At 45.6% G+C, this 17,296-nt stretch overlaps 1 protein-coding gene and 1 long non-coding RNA gene across 5 annotated transcripts in view; one reads left to right on the top strand and one right to left on the bottom strand.

Moving 5' to 3' along the window:
- Positions 1-17,296, bottom strand: part of hdac4 (histone deacetylase 4) — a 285,327-nt gene that overhangs the window by 162,041 nt on the left and 105,990 nt on the right. The window lies entirely within an intron of this gene.
- LOC134461620 (uncharacterized) lies at positions 2,659-7,540 on the top strand. 2 transcript variants are annotated; one of them, XR_010037345.1, is made up of 4 exons: positions 2,659-3,075; positions 5,113-5,168; positions 6,070-6,229; positions 6,323-7,540. It is a non-coding gene; the product is annotated as an uncharacterized LOC134461620 (long non-coding RNA). The 2 variants fall into 2 exon arrangements; XR_010037344.1 differs by having other exon boundaries at positions 5,113-6,229.

Below are 17,296 nucleotides of genomic sequence, written 5' to 3'. Positions count from 1 at the left end.
GGCCTGGCACTGACCGCTCTACCCCCACTCCACCACTCTCCTCTCTCCAAAACACACCATAGGTCCATTCCCCCATTCTCCTCCGTGACTCAACAACACTTGGAGCGCTGAGAGGAGGCTTGGGAAACGAGAAGAAGAAGGCAACGGGAGAGAGAGAGAGGGAGGGGAAAAAATGACTGATAAAGCCTGCCGCCGAGGCCGAGAGTGGGGCGCCCAGATATTACAGAGCCCTTTATCCGCCTGACACTGCTGAGGGATTACCACGGTCAAAGCGCTCAAATTACCTCTTGAAGAAACAGGAGAGGAGGGGAGCGGTAGATGAGAGTCACACCAGAAAGCGAGGGACAGAGAGAGAGGTAAAGAGAGGGAAAGGAGAGGAGGGGGAGCCGAAGAATCGCAAGACACAGTGTGGTGTCAGCCTATGAAATTTTGACGGTGGAGAGAATCAAGTAGGTGGAGAGAGGAAGATCAGGCGAGCATCTCCAGTCTCACACGTCGGCAGAGGCGTTTTCCCCCTACAGGCAAGGGCGGTTATTTTCAGATCCTCCCATCCAAACAAGCAAAGAGTTAAAACAAGGGCTGAAAGGCTAAATAGGAAAAATATTCAACAGGGCTCGTGGATGTGACCCTATCCACCTGATCTCCTTTCAGCCTCTGTCCAAAGCTAACTTGGAGGGAGGGGGAAAAAAAGAGAGAGAGAGAGAGAGAGAGAGCAGGACCACAGGGGTGGTGCGTAGACTACGGTTTCGTTTCACACACCCAAAGGGATCAACCTCAGTGCACAAGAATCCCATCATGTCAAATCTCAACAGTCTATCCGCAAACGGTCCGGTGGGACTGTTGCATGTTTCTATGATCACATATCCATGTCCAACAAACACACAGTCAGACACACACAGCACACACACACACACACAGTATACATAGGCACACATTCAAAACACAGACACACACACACACACACACACACAACTCTCCTGCAGGGCTCCAACAGAACCGGGGCAGCTGTCTCGCAGCTCCTGCCTGCACAGCTTGGCAGGGCCGGCCGGACTGGGTGCCAAGGCGAGGGGTACACTGAGAGGGGTGGGTATTGGTGGGTATGAGGGGGGGGGCGCCATCGAACGGCTCGAGCGTCAGCCACCGGGGCCATCTGTGAGGGCCTGGCAGCCAGGATACATACAGGAGCAGGTTCGGGACGAGCAGCCAGACATGCGTGTACAGTACAGTACGCTACGCTACACTTCCTCTCGGTCAAAATACGACCCCGCTCTCGCTCTCGCTCTCGCTCTCTCGCTCTCTCTCTCTCTCGCTCTCTCGCTCTCTCGCTCTCTCTCTCTCTCTCTCTCTCTCTCTCTCTCTCCCCTCTTTCTCTCTCTCTCTCTCCTCTCTCCCTCTCTCTCTCTCTCTCTCTCTCTCTCTCTCTCTCTCTCTCTCTCTCTCTCTCTCTCTCTCTCTCTCTCTCTCTCTCTCTCTCTCTCTCTCCTCCTTCACGCTCACGGAGGACAACAAACACGGAGGACCAGGTGAGGTGGATGGCGAGGACATTATTATCTGGTAAAGAAAGTCAACTTAACAACGATTCATTCAATCTCACAGACCAAAGACATCACAACACATTACAAAATACCATGCTTTTGATAACGATTTAAATAGGTCAGATGTAAAAGTTAATCTTGTGCACAGGCAATTTGTGTATTGAAAGAGCCTAATTCAAGCAGATACTTCATATCAAAAAGTGTACAACGTGGTCTGTTAGGCAAAGTACCTAGGAACGACATGGATCACAGTTGGCACATCTGTGCTAGTGAACAGAACAAACAACTTGCTCTTCATGGTCACCAGCAGGTCTTGAATTGAACACCAACCAACCGGCCAAATGCTGGTGAAAGTTGTGTTTGGCTGCTAGAAACGACCAACTTATAACAAGCCACTTGGAACCAATTACGGAGTGTGTGTTTGGCTAGTAAGATTCAGAAAGTCAAAGAATGCACGCACATCAGTGGCAAAGGTGCTGGACCAAACGTAAGAAAACTGGAAAGAAAATAAAGGGCCGCAACACTGTTAAATGCTCCCAAATATTTAATGGCACATTTTCTTTTTGGCTAGTAAGATTAACATCCATTAGCCAATAGATTAACATCTATTTTTTGCTGGTGATGATGAAAAAGTTAATTAAGAGCCCTGATAACCAGTAGTATAGTGGCAGTACTGTACAGCAGTGTTTCTCAACAGGGGCTTCGGGGCACCCTGGGGTGCCCCAGGCCCCCTTCAGGGGTGCTGTGGAAACGTGGTTGATAAATAAATGATGTAACATAATACATATTTGTCTAAAGTGATAAGTTAAAGTTAGTCAGTGGAATCTTTCATCTGCCATTTACGCACAATAAAGTAAGTATAGGGCGCCCCAGTCAGCTGCAACTGCAAACGTAGGCCGTGTGACGTCTCCAAATGTGTTACTTTTCTAAGCTTGTGCGACATCGGATGCAATGCCATGTTATGGCTTGTTGGTTTGGGGTGCCTTGAAATTTTTCATGAATCGAAAGGGTGCCTCGCCTGAGAAATACTGCTGTACAGGACAGCATTGTGCAGTACGGTAGACTGTTCATTGGACTTCAGTTAGCATTACACTGATAAAAAGGATTTTGAGGGGCAGTACATTTCACTGACAAAAAAATGATATTTTTTACCCCAACAAATAAGGTTGCTGAGGTTACTCTGATGCAAGGGGTATAATATACTCACTCTACCTATAAATAAGGAGTAGGACTTAGTACTGGTGAGAAATGACTAAACTATACCTCATTTGCATTCATACGCTATAACTAATACTAATGGCTAGTGTCGAAACTACCTATAAATGACTAAACTTTACCCAATTTACATTCCAACACGGTAACTAATACTATTGGCTAGTATGATCCAAACCGTCTCTGTCAAAACTACCTATTGAAATTGGTTAAGGCCCGCAATGCGCATTGCTTTCTGGGAATTCATTGAAAGAAGAATCAACCGGCGACTGTGGCGAGCCTCGCAGCGGATGAAGTTAACTTCCAATGGACGGGACAAATTCAGAAGGTAAGCTGGCCAGTCGTGCATTAAACATGGGATACAAAACATGAACAATGATCAAAAGGAAACTAAATCACGCTAGAGTTGTAGGCCTAGTTGGCTCGTATAACTGTCTGACTGTGACTCAGGCAGCTGCGATCAGCAACGCACTGGGCAGACAGACCAGTCAATGGACAATGTAAGCTGCCGTTCAAACTTCGTTTGGAAAAGGCAACAAGTATGCCCTGTGTTCAAGATGAACGGATAGCACTACCAATTTCAAAATGTTGTAGAATGAAACCCACTGCAGCCGAGTTTTTTTTTCCATTCTCAAATGTTGCCTTGTTGGCTAGTTTTGGCGCGCAGACTGGGACTGGCTGCTGGTGGTGACCTGACCTCGTGTGTCGTTCTACAAATATTTGTTGCCGAATGTTCCATCCACTGTTTGCGCTGCCACTGCCACTTGATGCTCTGCATCACGCGAAAGCACGGAGGGGAAAATTCTACAAGATAGCCTCCTTTTTTGCTTTCACACAAGGCTGTAGTGTGATAATCTTACAAGTTACATGCACCTAAAGGACTGTGCTCGTAGACAGACTACAAACGGCATTACTTCTCTATTTCATTCTCTACAATAAATCCATTCAACATGGAACGGCTACGTTTGTAGCTGGTCACTGAATCCTTCATCGTAAGTCTTTCAGCAGTTCCCGTCGCGAATCGTCCTCTTTGAATGTTGTTTTAAATGTGTAAATTCCTATGGTCACCAAGTTTTCAAATCAATGAAATGCGCGACGAAATGCTTCATATCAACTGTCAAAGCAGTGTGCGTAAACAGTCATCATTCTGGGATGCCTCCGTGCCGAGTCAACTAAATACTTTTTTGTATTATTAATCATAATCGTAGACATTCTTAGTTTGAATGACAGTTTGAAGATGGGGAGCGAGACAGACGGTGTGTGCATGCCGGGTGCCTGCCTGTGTTACTGGGAGGGAGAGGGGGAGCGAGAGGAATCGATCATCAAATAACTTTTTAAACAACGCTACCCTAGACATGCTAAATCCTGCTGAGCATAAACGCTAACAAAGGATCAATCCGTTAACATTGCGAGGAGACATTGATTAGTTTGTTGTAAATGTATCATAGTAAGTAGTCCTATGTAGACCAACACGCCCTTATGTTACTCTGAGTAGTGGTGAGAGGAGGTTTTTGGCGAGGGACCTCCCAATGTGATCATCCACGGTCATAACATCACCTATGAAGTCAGTTATTTTTGTTGGACGTTGCAAACTCAATCTCAGGGTTAGTTTTGACAACGATAGTTTGATAGTTGCTTTCATAGTCGAAGGACTCGCTATGAACAGACACGCGCAGGTTCCATAAGCACAGCCCCTCTCTCTCTCTCTCTCTCTCTCTCTCTCTCTCTCTCTCTCTCTCTCTCTCTCTCTCTCTCTCTCTCTCGCTGGTCTCCGCAGTTACCCACACACTTCAGTTGTACCGAAATGATGACGTTTGACATTAGGAAGGGCAGTCCAACGAAAAGACACCGGTAGCCTATATTTTCATAACTAGTATTAATCAGCGGTGTAGTCTACTTTTTTGAAGTGGGTATACTGTATATTCGAGCATTTTTTGAAGTGGGTATACTGTATATATTTATGCTATTCTAAACAATGGATCAATCAATTTTAAGTGGGTATACTGAAGTCCCTAAAATTTAGAAGTGGGTATACTCCGTATACCTGCGTTCTACGTAGACTACACCACTGGTATAAAAAGTGAAACAAATGCTTCAAAACGGATATTGCAAGGAGTAGAAATGTTTACATAAGAATCGAGTGTAAAAGTACAACTTCTTAAACTTTATCCATGTCAAATTATTCACAATGTTTTGTGCATAATGAAGGTGTTCTGCTTCTGCCTACTGCAGGAGTTGAGAAAAGGCGGTAACGGCTTACCTCTCATGTAAGCTACAGCCTATGTGGTGTGTGGCAAGTCATATTAATGACCAAGAATGACTTACTTGTAACTTAATTGTTATGTGGTTTTAATATGTGTTTCAGGCAGTGGTGTTGCATCTTTTATATGCATGGTTGTCCTGAAGTCATTCTGGAACAGGGTAAGTCGCCGACTGAAGAAAAATAAACAGACTTAAAGGCCATAACACTGTCATGTTATTTGTTTATGAATAGCCATTTTCACTCACTCAGGCTTGCTGTCCTTGTTGCACTGTGCACTGTGTAGGATGGCGGCAGAGTAGATTTTGCAACTAAATAATAAAGTCATATTTACAGTTAGTACTATTATAACTAATATTGCAATTTGCGCAGTCATAGAGAATATTTTGAATTTGATGGTGGTGGTAAGAATCAGTGAAAAAGATTTATGACTTGGCCGCATGAATTATGAAACGAGACTGCCAAATACATTTCACAGTGCACCTTTGAGGTCAATAGATCCCTTTACTGTTTGCATACAGATGTGACATAATCAAGCTGCGCTCTCATTGTTGGAGCACAATGGACCATGTATGCACATTTGTAAAGAAACTAGCCAGGTGTTATTTCTGAAATAAGCAAATGGATGGTCACGTTAACTTCAGATATGAAGTGGGCACCGCTCATTCCTTATGGTGGCCTCAGTCCGGACGTTCTTAAATTTCTTGAAACAAACTCCTATGTTCTGAAACAGCCTATTCCCGTAGAATAGCGTAACAAGTGTTCTTTTTAGGGTCTCTATTTAAAAAAAGGACGGCAGGTCTTCTCTCTTTAGGGTCTGCACTGTCTCTGTGTGTGTTTGAGTCAACAATGCGTGAGCAGTCTGATGACTTAACTTCTATGTGAAGCTGTCAAGAGCTGTGTAGAGGGCAAATACACTGTGGATTGGTCACAACTGTTACTAATAACTCAACCCCTTTACTTTTTCAGCTCTAGACAGATGACCAAAACAGACACTAGAATGTACCTTTAAAGAAAAAAAGTTTAACCAATGAGTATTCTTAATAGTGTATCTTGTCACAGGGTTGTGTTCAGGTGCGTGACAACTGACAACATTGAGAAGACCCAGGAGCGGGAGAAGGGCAGCCTGATGAAAGAAGGCGACAGTGTTCTGTGGTCACACCTGAGATGATGGTCCTGAAGAGGAACGAGAGGAGATACTGGGCATATAAATACAGGCACTGTACGTTGTTTTTCTGTCCATTATTTTTTTACTCTTTTTGGCATACTGTATTTCACTCGCATATGTAGTAATCAGTACGTGTTATTGTTAAAGGGTCATCACAGTGGAGGACAATCATGAAAAGGTTGAGGACTTCACTGTGCCCATCCCTGAAGTCCCTCCACTCGGTGCAGCAGCTCTTTCCACCATACTGCCATGCTCTGGGTTGTCCCTGCCACCATCCACCTTTTGGGTCATCCGTGCCGCCAGCCATCACCGTGCCTGCAGCGCCTGGGTCATCCGTGCCACTCCCCACCATGCTGCCAGTCATCACTGTGCCTGCAGCGCCTGGGTCATCCCTGCCACCATCCACCGTGCCTTCAACGTCCACAGCACCTCCGGTCTCTGTGAGCCAGTTTGCAGCTCTACTGGCCTTTCCAGTATACAGTATGCTGTAATTGCTAATGGTTTCTCTGAGTGGCCTGACCGGTTAATTGTCCCGTATCCCAACTATTTACCACTAAACAAGTGATTTTGTAATAAGTAGGAGATCTTTGCAATGTTATCAGTATGGTTGGACTCTGATGTTTCACTGCTGTATGTCTTCCTCAAAGAGTAAAACGAATTCTGAGTATTCTTGGATTTAGTCTTTGAAAAGTAGAGCAGCCCGTTTGTTTGAAACTGTTGTCCTGGACACCAAATAGACTGGAACTGATATCCTTTTTTAAAAGAAACTAGTATCCTTTTTATGTGTGCAGTTTAATGGTAGAACAGTATACACTGATGTGCCTTTATCAGTAACAAAGTGAAAACGGAACAAAATTTGACTATTTCTGTCAAAAACTGCTACAAATTCTACATATTGTTTATATAAACCTAGTTCTGGAGGAAGTCTGAGAGTTATTGACAGTTGCCATGTCTAGCTTCCGCCTTCGCGTAAATTTAAATCCCTCCTTCCCTCCTTCCCCTGTCATGCGCAAAGGCTATCCTAATTGTCCCAGCACCTCCCCCTACTCCCTCATCTCACTGGATCACCCAGCTACATGTCCCCTACACTTATGGAGTGGAAGCGGATCTCGTGCCGCATGATCTCCGCAGGGTCCCAGGACAGAGGCCAGCTAACATCGAATTATGCCTATTGACTATGGTTACCATACTCCAGGGCAAACTCGTGAATTAAATGGTCCTGTTGTTTATGTTTGTTTACTTTTTGTGAGATAAACTGAAACATTGTGTATCTGCTCATTTTTCACATTTTCCTGTTGGCGATATCCCTTTAAATAAAACATCTTGGTTGATATGCACAGGTTTGTTGTAATTGTAATTTCCCTGGTGGACGTTTTTACAACACAGTAGAGGCAGAAAACACTGATTGCTAAAAAGTAACTTTTTAGTTTTTCTCAAAGTTTATTTTAATTTTAAATGATATACTTTTTATTTTTACCTAAGTAGATTCTTTCAATGGTACATTTACTTGTGATTGAGTACAATTTCAACAGAGTAATTATTCTGATTACTTTATTGTTGTGTTTTTCTTATTCCTATTAACCAGAGGTGAAAAGAGTACTAAAATATTTTACTCAGAGTAAAATATTTTAGTACTCTTTTCACCTCTGGTTAATAGGAATAAGAATAACACAGCAATAAAGTAATCAGAATAATTAACAGTTGATAAATAAGCAGTAATACTAAAAGGCTCCATGAAATGAGTAAACGTTAACCCATTTTTATCAGTAATAGGTGTTAATAAAAAGCTACATGAAATGAGTAAATTTTAACCAATTTTTAACAGTAACAAGTGGTAATAAAAAGCTACCTGAAATGAGTAAACGTTAACCCACTTTTATCAGTAATATGTGTTAATAAAAAGCTACATGAAATGAGTAAATTTTAACCAATTTTTAACAGTAACAAGTGGTGATAAAAAGCTACCTGAAATGAGTAAATGTTACCCCATTTTTACCAGTATTTTTTACTTTGATGTGGTCAGTATAACAGAACTTCTGGAATTGGTTAATCTTAACTGAATATGTAGGGGTACGTAATACTCTATCTAGGACTGTGGAAATCCTTACACCAATTAAATTGAGTAAATCCTATAGATCTCTTTTTACAGTGTATGGCTTCATCGATGACATGTACTGTAAACCAATGGGCGGGTTGGGGAAACCCTCTGCTGAATCAACCCATTGACGGGGCCTGGAGGTGCCATTTGGCTTCACAGTCAGCATGAAAGCGGACTCGTTCTGCTCTCGCTCGAATCTGGTTTAGATTATTCACAAGATTTACTGCAAAAAGCACGCACATGTACATGTACATATACAGAGTACATGACTGGTTTACCCAAGTGGCAGTGCGGTGCATGCAGTGTGTCATTGTCATTGACGGGTGCACACACGCACGATGCTGCTGAGTGAGCAGTCACATTAGCGCCACAGAACAGAGTGTGCTTCATCAGGGGTGCATCCCAATATGTGACCTTGCCTCCTCCACTTGTGCTTGTCTCCTCGTCCCGCCTCCTGGTCCCTCCTCCGTGGAGAAAACGATAGTTTCCCAGCTGTCAGCCTTGCCACAACAACTTTTGAGGGACTGTTTTTCATTCACCATCCCAATTGCAAATGAGAAAAAGACTTCACAATTGTGCTTTTGCAAGATATTGAAATATAATGCTGTTGTCAGTGATGTCATCATGACGAGAAGCAAGTGGAGGAAGCAAGTGGAGGAGGCAAGGTCGCATATTAAAACGCACTCCAGGTCAGCGTTAGCAAAGGGCCTACTAGGAGGAGGAGGAGGAGCGCCTGACTGAGTCTGGTTTAGCGCGGAGGAAACAGCCTGCTGTACGCTACACTGGCAAACGCCCAGTCCAACTGGAGACCAGCCAGTCATGAGGGGAGGAAGAGGAGGACGGGGAGAGAGGAGGAGGAGGAGGAGGAGGAGGAGGTGGAGGAGGAGGAAGGGAGGGGCGAGGGCGAATGAGAGAGATTAAGAGCCACCCTCTCCAAAACACACCCACCCCTCTCCCACACACTAACACCCACGCAGGGTTAGGAAGTGGAAGCAGCAGTGTGCTGAGCACACATCAACACACACACACACACACGCACTAACACACACACACACACACAGACACACACACACACAAACACACACACCTACCTCATGGCGAGATCCTGCCCACCAAGGGGGCAAGGTGACCCCTTACTGAAGCTGTTTTTTTTTCTCCTGGAAGACTCAGTCTTCCAATCTCTCACCTCCACATGAGAGAGAGAGAGAGGGAGAAAGGAGTGTGGAGGGTGTGGATGTGGATGTGGTGGTGGTGGGTGTGGTGGTGGGTGTCGGGGGGGTAGCGCTAGGCCAGGACGTTGTCCAGAGACCGGGCCCCGCCCCATTAAACATGAATTACTGTCTGCCCGTTCTGCAGAGTTGGTGCCCTTGCCGCATCAAACCAACATGGAGACAGACACTCCAGCTGACCTCCTGCACACCCCCACCGCCACCGCCACTTCCACACCGCCTGCCTCAACCTAACTCACCCCTTCACCCCAGCGTAACAGCATCTCCAGACTTCCTGTCACTAACTGACAGCCAATTATGAAAATGGGCCCTGCTTTTAACAGCTGCCTCCTCCTCTCTTCTACAACAGGAGAGAGAGCACAATTAAAGCTCGTCTACGCCATCATGTCATGTCAAGATAAAGTTCCAGGTGTAGTTAATTCGAGAACAGCTCAAACTGAAAGGCAGCCTTTTTTTTTTCTTCTTTTTTTTCTTTTCTTTACTATTCCCCCTTAAAGGTGCACTGTGTAAGATTTTTAGAAGTTCCAGAATTCATGGTGCCTACTCACAAATGGTACCTTTTAAACAAAAAGTTAGCAGTACCAAAAATTGCATTTTACATTCATGAAAACAAGGATCTTGTCCATGGTTCGCCATTTTGAGTTTCCAGAAATAGCCATTCTTAACTGCATAACTTATTGCACTTTGGTCATACTAGTAAATACTGGTTTATTATTTTGTAAATATTCACAAATAGATCAAAATGGGCAATAGCCTGCACAATTTCAATGAGCAGCATAGGTGCAATAGCTACTCTGGCCACAATCTTACACAGTGCACGTTTAAGTTTGGTCTTCCCTCAGAGACAATATGCCCCGGTACCCCATGAGACCCGTATGACTGACATATGACTGAGAAAAATATGGCTTAGCCATAATAACTCTCTCAGCGGGAGCGCCTAATCTACTTTTACATGATCGTGCCAGCCAGCCAGCTGACTGCTGTTCTTTATTCCCTGATGAATGCCTCCTACTGGGGGTGTGGTGGTGCTTGTGCTATGATACCACTACCAGTCTCTTCCTGGCTTGTGACTCCAGGCTTACTGGGAGTAGATCCTCATGCTAACTCGTGTTGAAATGGGAGTAAGATCCTCATGCTAACTCGTGTTGAAATGGGAGTAAGATCCTCATGCTAACTCGCGTTGAAATGGGAGTACAGTAGATCCTCGAAATGAGAATATTGTGTTTCCTCTATTCTATAACTATGGTAATACAGTGAAACAATGGGAGTAGACCCTGATGAATGCCTCCTCCTGGGGTCCGTGGGTGGGGGTGCTTGTGCTGTGATACCACCACCAGTCTCTTCCTGGCTTGTGACTCCAGGGTTTACTGTACCACTCCAGGCCCAGACCACAGTTAAGACAAACAGGCTCCAGATTATCTACATCCTGGGGATGGATCATTATGGCACAGTGCTACTGTATCCATGCATAGGGTTAGTCCACATGTAGTGCAAGAGTGTACCATTTGTCTGCTATGGTGTACGCATGTAATTGAGGAGCATCTCTTGCTCCATGCTGAGAGTAAGTAAGGATGCGATCTTCTAGTTCCAGACAGACCGGCAGGAAGCACATCCAACCACCGTATGGTTTGACTCCAGCCCCGTTTATTTGCATGCACGTTCCAGTAAATGACTCCGCGTGTTCCCACAATTTCCTTTAATATTTTCTTGTTTATAGGATAACGTATCTGCCTTGGTTTATAACCTAATATACGTCACAGACATGTTGCATATAAAGATTTGTGTACATAAATCTGCTGTAACTACGTGTAGCAGTAGTGCACTGATGCAGCATATTCGTGCAGTTCTCGTGCAGTGACTGGTGAGGGGGGGTACTGTAGTCATGTGAAGCCGGGCTAATCGACAGCAGCTGAGCACTGGCCCCAGTCATATGACAAGTCAACTAGCCGTTCTGTTAGTTTCTGTAATTGCCAAGCAAGAGTTTGACTTACTACTCTGGGAGATACATGATGCACTGTTCTTACTGTGCATTGCTGTTACTGTGCAGTGTATGTCGCTTGTCAACATATGAGCAAGTCCATCTAGAATGTGCTGTATGCAGGGCTGGGCGAAATGAAAAAAAAAAAACATATCATCACAATATGGATTACTTTATGTCACGATAACAATTTATATCACGATGTACAACAATTACGTATGGTCCATACGTAATTGTTGTACATCGAGATATATGGTTTCAGTTATTCTCTTTATTGTGTCGTTTTGCAAAAACACACCTCTTTTAAATGAATCTTTTTATTATTCTTTTTACAGCTACTGTATTTGAACATGGAGTGTGCATACTGTCAACACAAAATGATGTTAAGTTATATTCAATTGTATCTTAGCTGTAGTAATGATATCAAAGTAGGCTGTAATAATGGATCGCGATAGAATCGATAGAGGAGAAAGAAAAGTGTATATCGTGTCCTAACACAATAACAATATATAAATAATTATATCACCCAGCCCTGGCTGTATGTAAAAGCCTGGACAGCCGGATAGTACTGTTTGTCTCTTTTCGAGCTCGCGTCACAATGTTTTTGTGCAACAATAATTCAACATTGCTGATTCCGAGAAGATCTGGTAAGTCACAATACGCTGGAATGAGTTGGCGTCGCTCCTTTCTGGTGAACAAAGTTAATTGAATCATGGCTAGTTATGACTAACTGCAGTCCAACAAAAACAAACACTCGCACAGACACACATAAACATAGACCAGCACGCACACATACACACAAACACTGACACAGGGACACAGAGACACGCATGAACACAGACCAACACACACACACACTCACAGAGACACGCATGAACATAGACCAACACACACACACACACACACTCACAGAGACACGCATGAACACAGACCAACACACACACAAACACTCACACAGGGACACACATGAACACAGACCAGCGCAGACGTACACACAAACACTCACACAGACACACATGAACACAGACCAGCACACACGTACACACAAACACTCACACAGGGACATGCATGAACACAGACCAAGACGCGCACACGCATAGACACAGACAGACAGACAGACAGACAGACAGACAGACAGACACACAGACAGACACACAGACAGACACACAGACACACAGACACCTTCCTTTTATTTCTCTGTAAGTAATCAGACTGGATGCTGATGCCACATGAGTGTTGGTGTTTCCTCCTCGGGTGTCTCTGCACGAGACCCAGACGCCACTTCCTCTCCAAAGGTCCTCGTCCTCGTCCTCCTCCTCCTCCTCCTCCTCCTCCTCCTCATCTACACTCTGGTCACATGGCCACGCAGCCAGAAACACATACAGTATAATACGCTGAGATTTCATACAAACATCTCCCTACATTCACACACACACAACCCCAAAAACACACACATGCGTACACTCCCATATACACATACACATACACACATACGTACGTAGTACGTACACACACACATAAAGACACACAAACGTGCATACACACAAACATGCACACACACACACACACACACACAGAGTGAGTGCAGCAAGTGGGAGTGTTCTGTCAGAGCAGAGGCATGCATAAAAGATGTGTCGGCGTGTCTGTGCATGTCAGATGAGGAAGAGAGAAGAGAGAGGAGAGGAGAGTAGAGAAAGAAGAGAGCGAGAGGAGAAGAGAGAGAAGAGAGAAGAGAGAGGAGAGGAGAGTAGAGAGCTGGAGCAGGCAGCAAGCTGTTACCAGGCCATACTGGAGAGAGACAGGGAAGAGGAAGAAGAAGGTGTGTGTGTGTGTGTGTGTGTGTGTGTGTGTGTGTGTGTGTGTGTGTGTGTGTGTGTGTGTGTGTGTGTGTGTGTGTGTGTGTGTGTGTGTGTGTGTGTGTGTGTGTGTGTGTGTGTGTGTGTGTGTGTGTGTTTGTGTGTGTGTGTGTGTGTTTGTGTGTGTGTGTGTGAGAGAGAGAGAGATGTGTGTGAGAGATGTGTGTGTGTGAGTACTGAGTGACCGAGGACGATAGCGAGAGAGAGGTGGGATACAGGGAGCGAGGGCGAGCGAGAGAATGAGCTTGGAAAGCAGCTAAAAACTTGAGGCCATCTTCTGATTTTCATGCTCATACCTTGGCTTTTTGAAATAGTAATGAGGGAGGCCTTTCGTCTCCTTTCCCTCCCTCTCCTTCCTCTCCTCCCACACAGAGCTCTCCTCCTACTCAAACCCAATCAGAGACCTCTGCTGCCTAGGACCCCCACCCCCCGCCCATCTATCTCTTCCTTGCTCTCTCTCTCTTTCTATTTTGCTTTTTCTCTCTTTCTCTCCAGCACTTAAGATCTCATCTATTATTCAGTGGGCTAAATAAAGAGTCAGTATTGTGATGAAGTGGATCTTCTGAGGCGCTCTCTTTCGCTCATACGCACCCCCCCCCCCACACCACCACCACCTCACCCCACTCCTCCCTTCTCAACCCTCCTACACCCACCCCCCCACCACCATCACCATCACCGACTCCCCTCCCCATTCAACCCCCCACCACCACCACCCAACCCTCCCCACACTCACCTCCCCCGCCCCCCACCACCACGACCCGACCCCCCTCCCCACACTCTCGATCTCTACTGTGGCGCTCTCTTTCGCTCATACCACCCCCACGACCACCACCCCCACGATCTCTTCTGAAGCGCTCTCTTTCGCTCGTACCACCACCACCACCACCACCAACAACAACAACTCTTCACCCCACTACCCTCATATCCCCCCACCTCGACCCGACCCCCCTCCTTCCACGATCTCCGTTTACAGTTGGAGGGCCTGAACGTGACCAGCCCTGGCAGAGCCTGCATGGTCAGGCCGGGGTGTGCTCCCGTAGGCACACAAGCTTCCTGTGTGTGTTTTTTTTTTTAGGGGGGCGGGTGCACTGTGCACACAGCACCACAACGAACGAACGGCCGGGAGGGGAAAAAAAAACTGTGGCAGCAGCCTGCTGGACTCACAGCCTGGGCGAGTGGGCTGGTGCAAATTTGTGCTGAGGGGAATAGCGGGATTTGGCAGAAGTAGATAGGAAAGAAAAGTGAGAGAGTGAGGAAGAATGAAAGCAAAAGAGTGACAGAGAGAGGCAGAGAGAGAGAGACGGAGACAGAGGGAGAGAGAGAGAGAAAGAGACAGAGTGAGTGATTTGTTTAGAAATCATGCAAAGACACACACACACACACAAGATGAAAAAAAGTGAAAAAGTGACAGAGACTGAGAGAGAGAGAGAGAGAGAGAACGAGAGAGAGGACAAGACAGCGAGAGCGAAAGAGACAGAGTGAGTGATTTGTTTAGAAACTAAGCTAAGAAGAAAAAAAGCAGTGACGAAAATAGATTACAGAACACGTGCACTATGCGAGGAAGCAAAATGTTTCTTGAGGTTTTTGCAAAGAGGTGGGTAGAGAGTGAGAGAGAGAAAGAGATGGGAGAAAATTTCAGGAACAGATGTACACACACTAACTTACAAGCTGCCTCTCTTTGTCTCTCTCTCACACACACACAACCAAACACTCACAGACACTGTATGTTTGTGTGTGTGTGTGTGTGTGTGTGTGTGTGTGTGTGTGTGTGTGTGTGTGTGTGTGTGTGTGTGTGTGTGTGTGTGTGTGTGTGTGTGTGTCGGGAAGCACAGTCAGGCCGGGCTTCTCACTCTGCCCCCGTGTGTGCGTGTGTGTGTGTGTGTGTGTGTGTGTGTGTGTGTGTGTGTGTGTGTGTGTGTGTGTGTGTGTGTGTGTGTGTGTGTGTGTGTGTGTGTGTGTGTGTGTGTGTGTGTCGCTTACTCAGACTCGTTAATATGCATACAAATCTGTCCGTCTTCGGCAGCTAGCTACTGACGCCTCAGCAGCCACCACCACCCCACCCCTTCCCCAACTAACACACACACACTAGCATCACCACCGCCACCCCTTCCCCAACTAACACACACACACTAGCATCACCACCCCACCCCTTCCCCAACTAACACACACACACTAGCATCACCACCGCCACCCCAATAACACACACACTCACAACACTCACTCACAAACACAGACCAGCAGATTGGTCTCTCTCATTCGTACAGTAAAACCGGAACAACCAGAGAGGGAAAAAAATATATATATATAATAAAAAAACATTTAAACTGTAGAAAAACGTGATACTGATGTGTGAAGAACAGATGAGGTGGCAGAAGAGGAGGTGTGGAGAGTGGTGGGAGCAGGTGCAAATCGGTTTCCGTGTTTATTCCGACCATTTAAAGCACTGCTGCGTGGGCGTTTGGAACTTTATATTCTCTCTCTCTCTCTCTCTCTCTCTCTCTCTCTCTCTCTCTCTCTCTCTCTCTCTCCTCTCTCTCTCTCTCTCTCTCGCTCTCTCTCTCTCTCTCTCTCTCTCTCTCTCTCTCTCTCTCTCCTCTCTCTCTCTCTCTCTCTCTCTCTCTCTCTCTCTCTCTCTCTCTCTCTCTCTCTCTCTCTCTCCTCTCTCTCTCTCTCTCTCTCTCTCTCTCTCTCACACACACACACACACAAACTCATATCTCACACACACACACACCAAGGTATATACACCAATCTTGAAGTCAAATTTACTACCATTTAATACCCTTTTTCACTACCTTTAGATTTTTTTTACAACCATCACGACACTCCGATGCGATATTAACAAGACATCTTTTGTAATTTCTACCTCCTTAACATTACAATACTCTTTCGCTTTTTGCAAAAAGACGCCCGAAAGGGAGCAGTGCGGCGTGACGGTACCATGCTCAGGGGTACCTCAGTCATGGGGGAGAGCACTGGTTAATTACTCCAATCACCAACCTGGCAGGTTGGCATCCTGACGCCCTAACCGCGTACCCATGACTGCCCTCATACTGCCCTCATATACAGAATCAATATTTTTTTTTGTCAAAATAGTACAACTAAAAAAAAAGAATACCTCGTTTTTCAAAAAATAATACCTTTTGAGCAAATTTACAACTTTTAAGGCCATTAAATTTTGGCTTTTTAATTTATCACCTTTTAATACTTTTTAAAACCCTGCATACACCCTGCACACCTATCTCTCTCTCACACACTCACACGCTCACACGCACACCTATCTCTCTCTCTCACGCACACGCACACACACCTGTCTCTCTCTCACGCACACACATAAAACTAATATCTGTCTTTCTCGCTCACACTCTCTTTTGTTTGGAACAATTGATAGACAAAAGCTCATATCCATTTCTGTCTTTTTTGTCTGTTGGCCTGTTATGTGCGCAGTGCAGCCAGGGGAGCCGTAAACAAACAGTGGTGGCAGCCGCGCGCACCAACAGCTTTACGAGGCCCAAGGTGAAAGGCCAATTAGACGACAAGAGAAATAAACAGAGACGAGGGTGAAGAGGCAGCAGATGACAACAAGCCAGGAGAGAGAGAGAGAGAGAGAGGGAGTGATAGAGAGAGAGAGAGAGAGAGATAGAGAGAGAGATAGAGAGAGAGAGAGAATGTGGGGGACTGAGGTTATTCACTGGACTGTCTGTGTGTAGTGTGTGTGTGTGTGTGTGTGTGTGTGTGTGAGTGTGTGTAGGTGTGTGTGTAGGTGTATGTGAGTAGACAGCTCAGAACACTTGACAGCTAGCCAGCTTTGTGTGCGTGCGTGCGTGCGTGCGTGCGTGCGTGCGTGCGTGCGTGCGTGCGTGCGTGTTGACAGCATTAGGGTGGGTGGCTCATCTTCTGTTCCTGAGAAGTATTAGTGAAGGCCAGCTGTGATGAGGAACACAGCCCACAAACCCTCAC

The sequence above is a fragment of the Engraulis encrasicolus genome, chromosome 13 (genome assembly GCF_034702125.1).
Source record: "Engraulis encrasicolus isolate BLACKSEA-1 chromosome 13, IST_EnEncr_1.0, whole genome shotgun sequence".
NCBI lineage: Eukaryota > Metazoa > Chordata > Actinopteri > Clupeiformes > Engraulidae > Engraulis > Engraulis encrasicolus.
The sequence above is the reverse complement of the archived record's forward strand: the minus strand, read 5'-3'. Positions and strand labels throughout refer to the sequence as shown.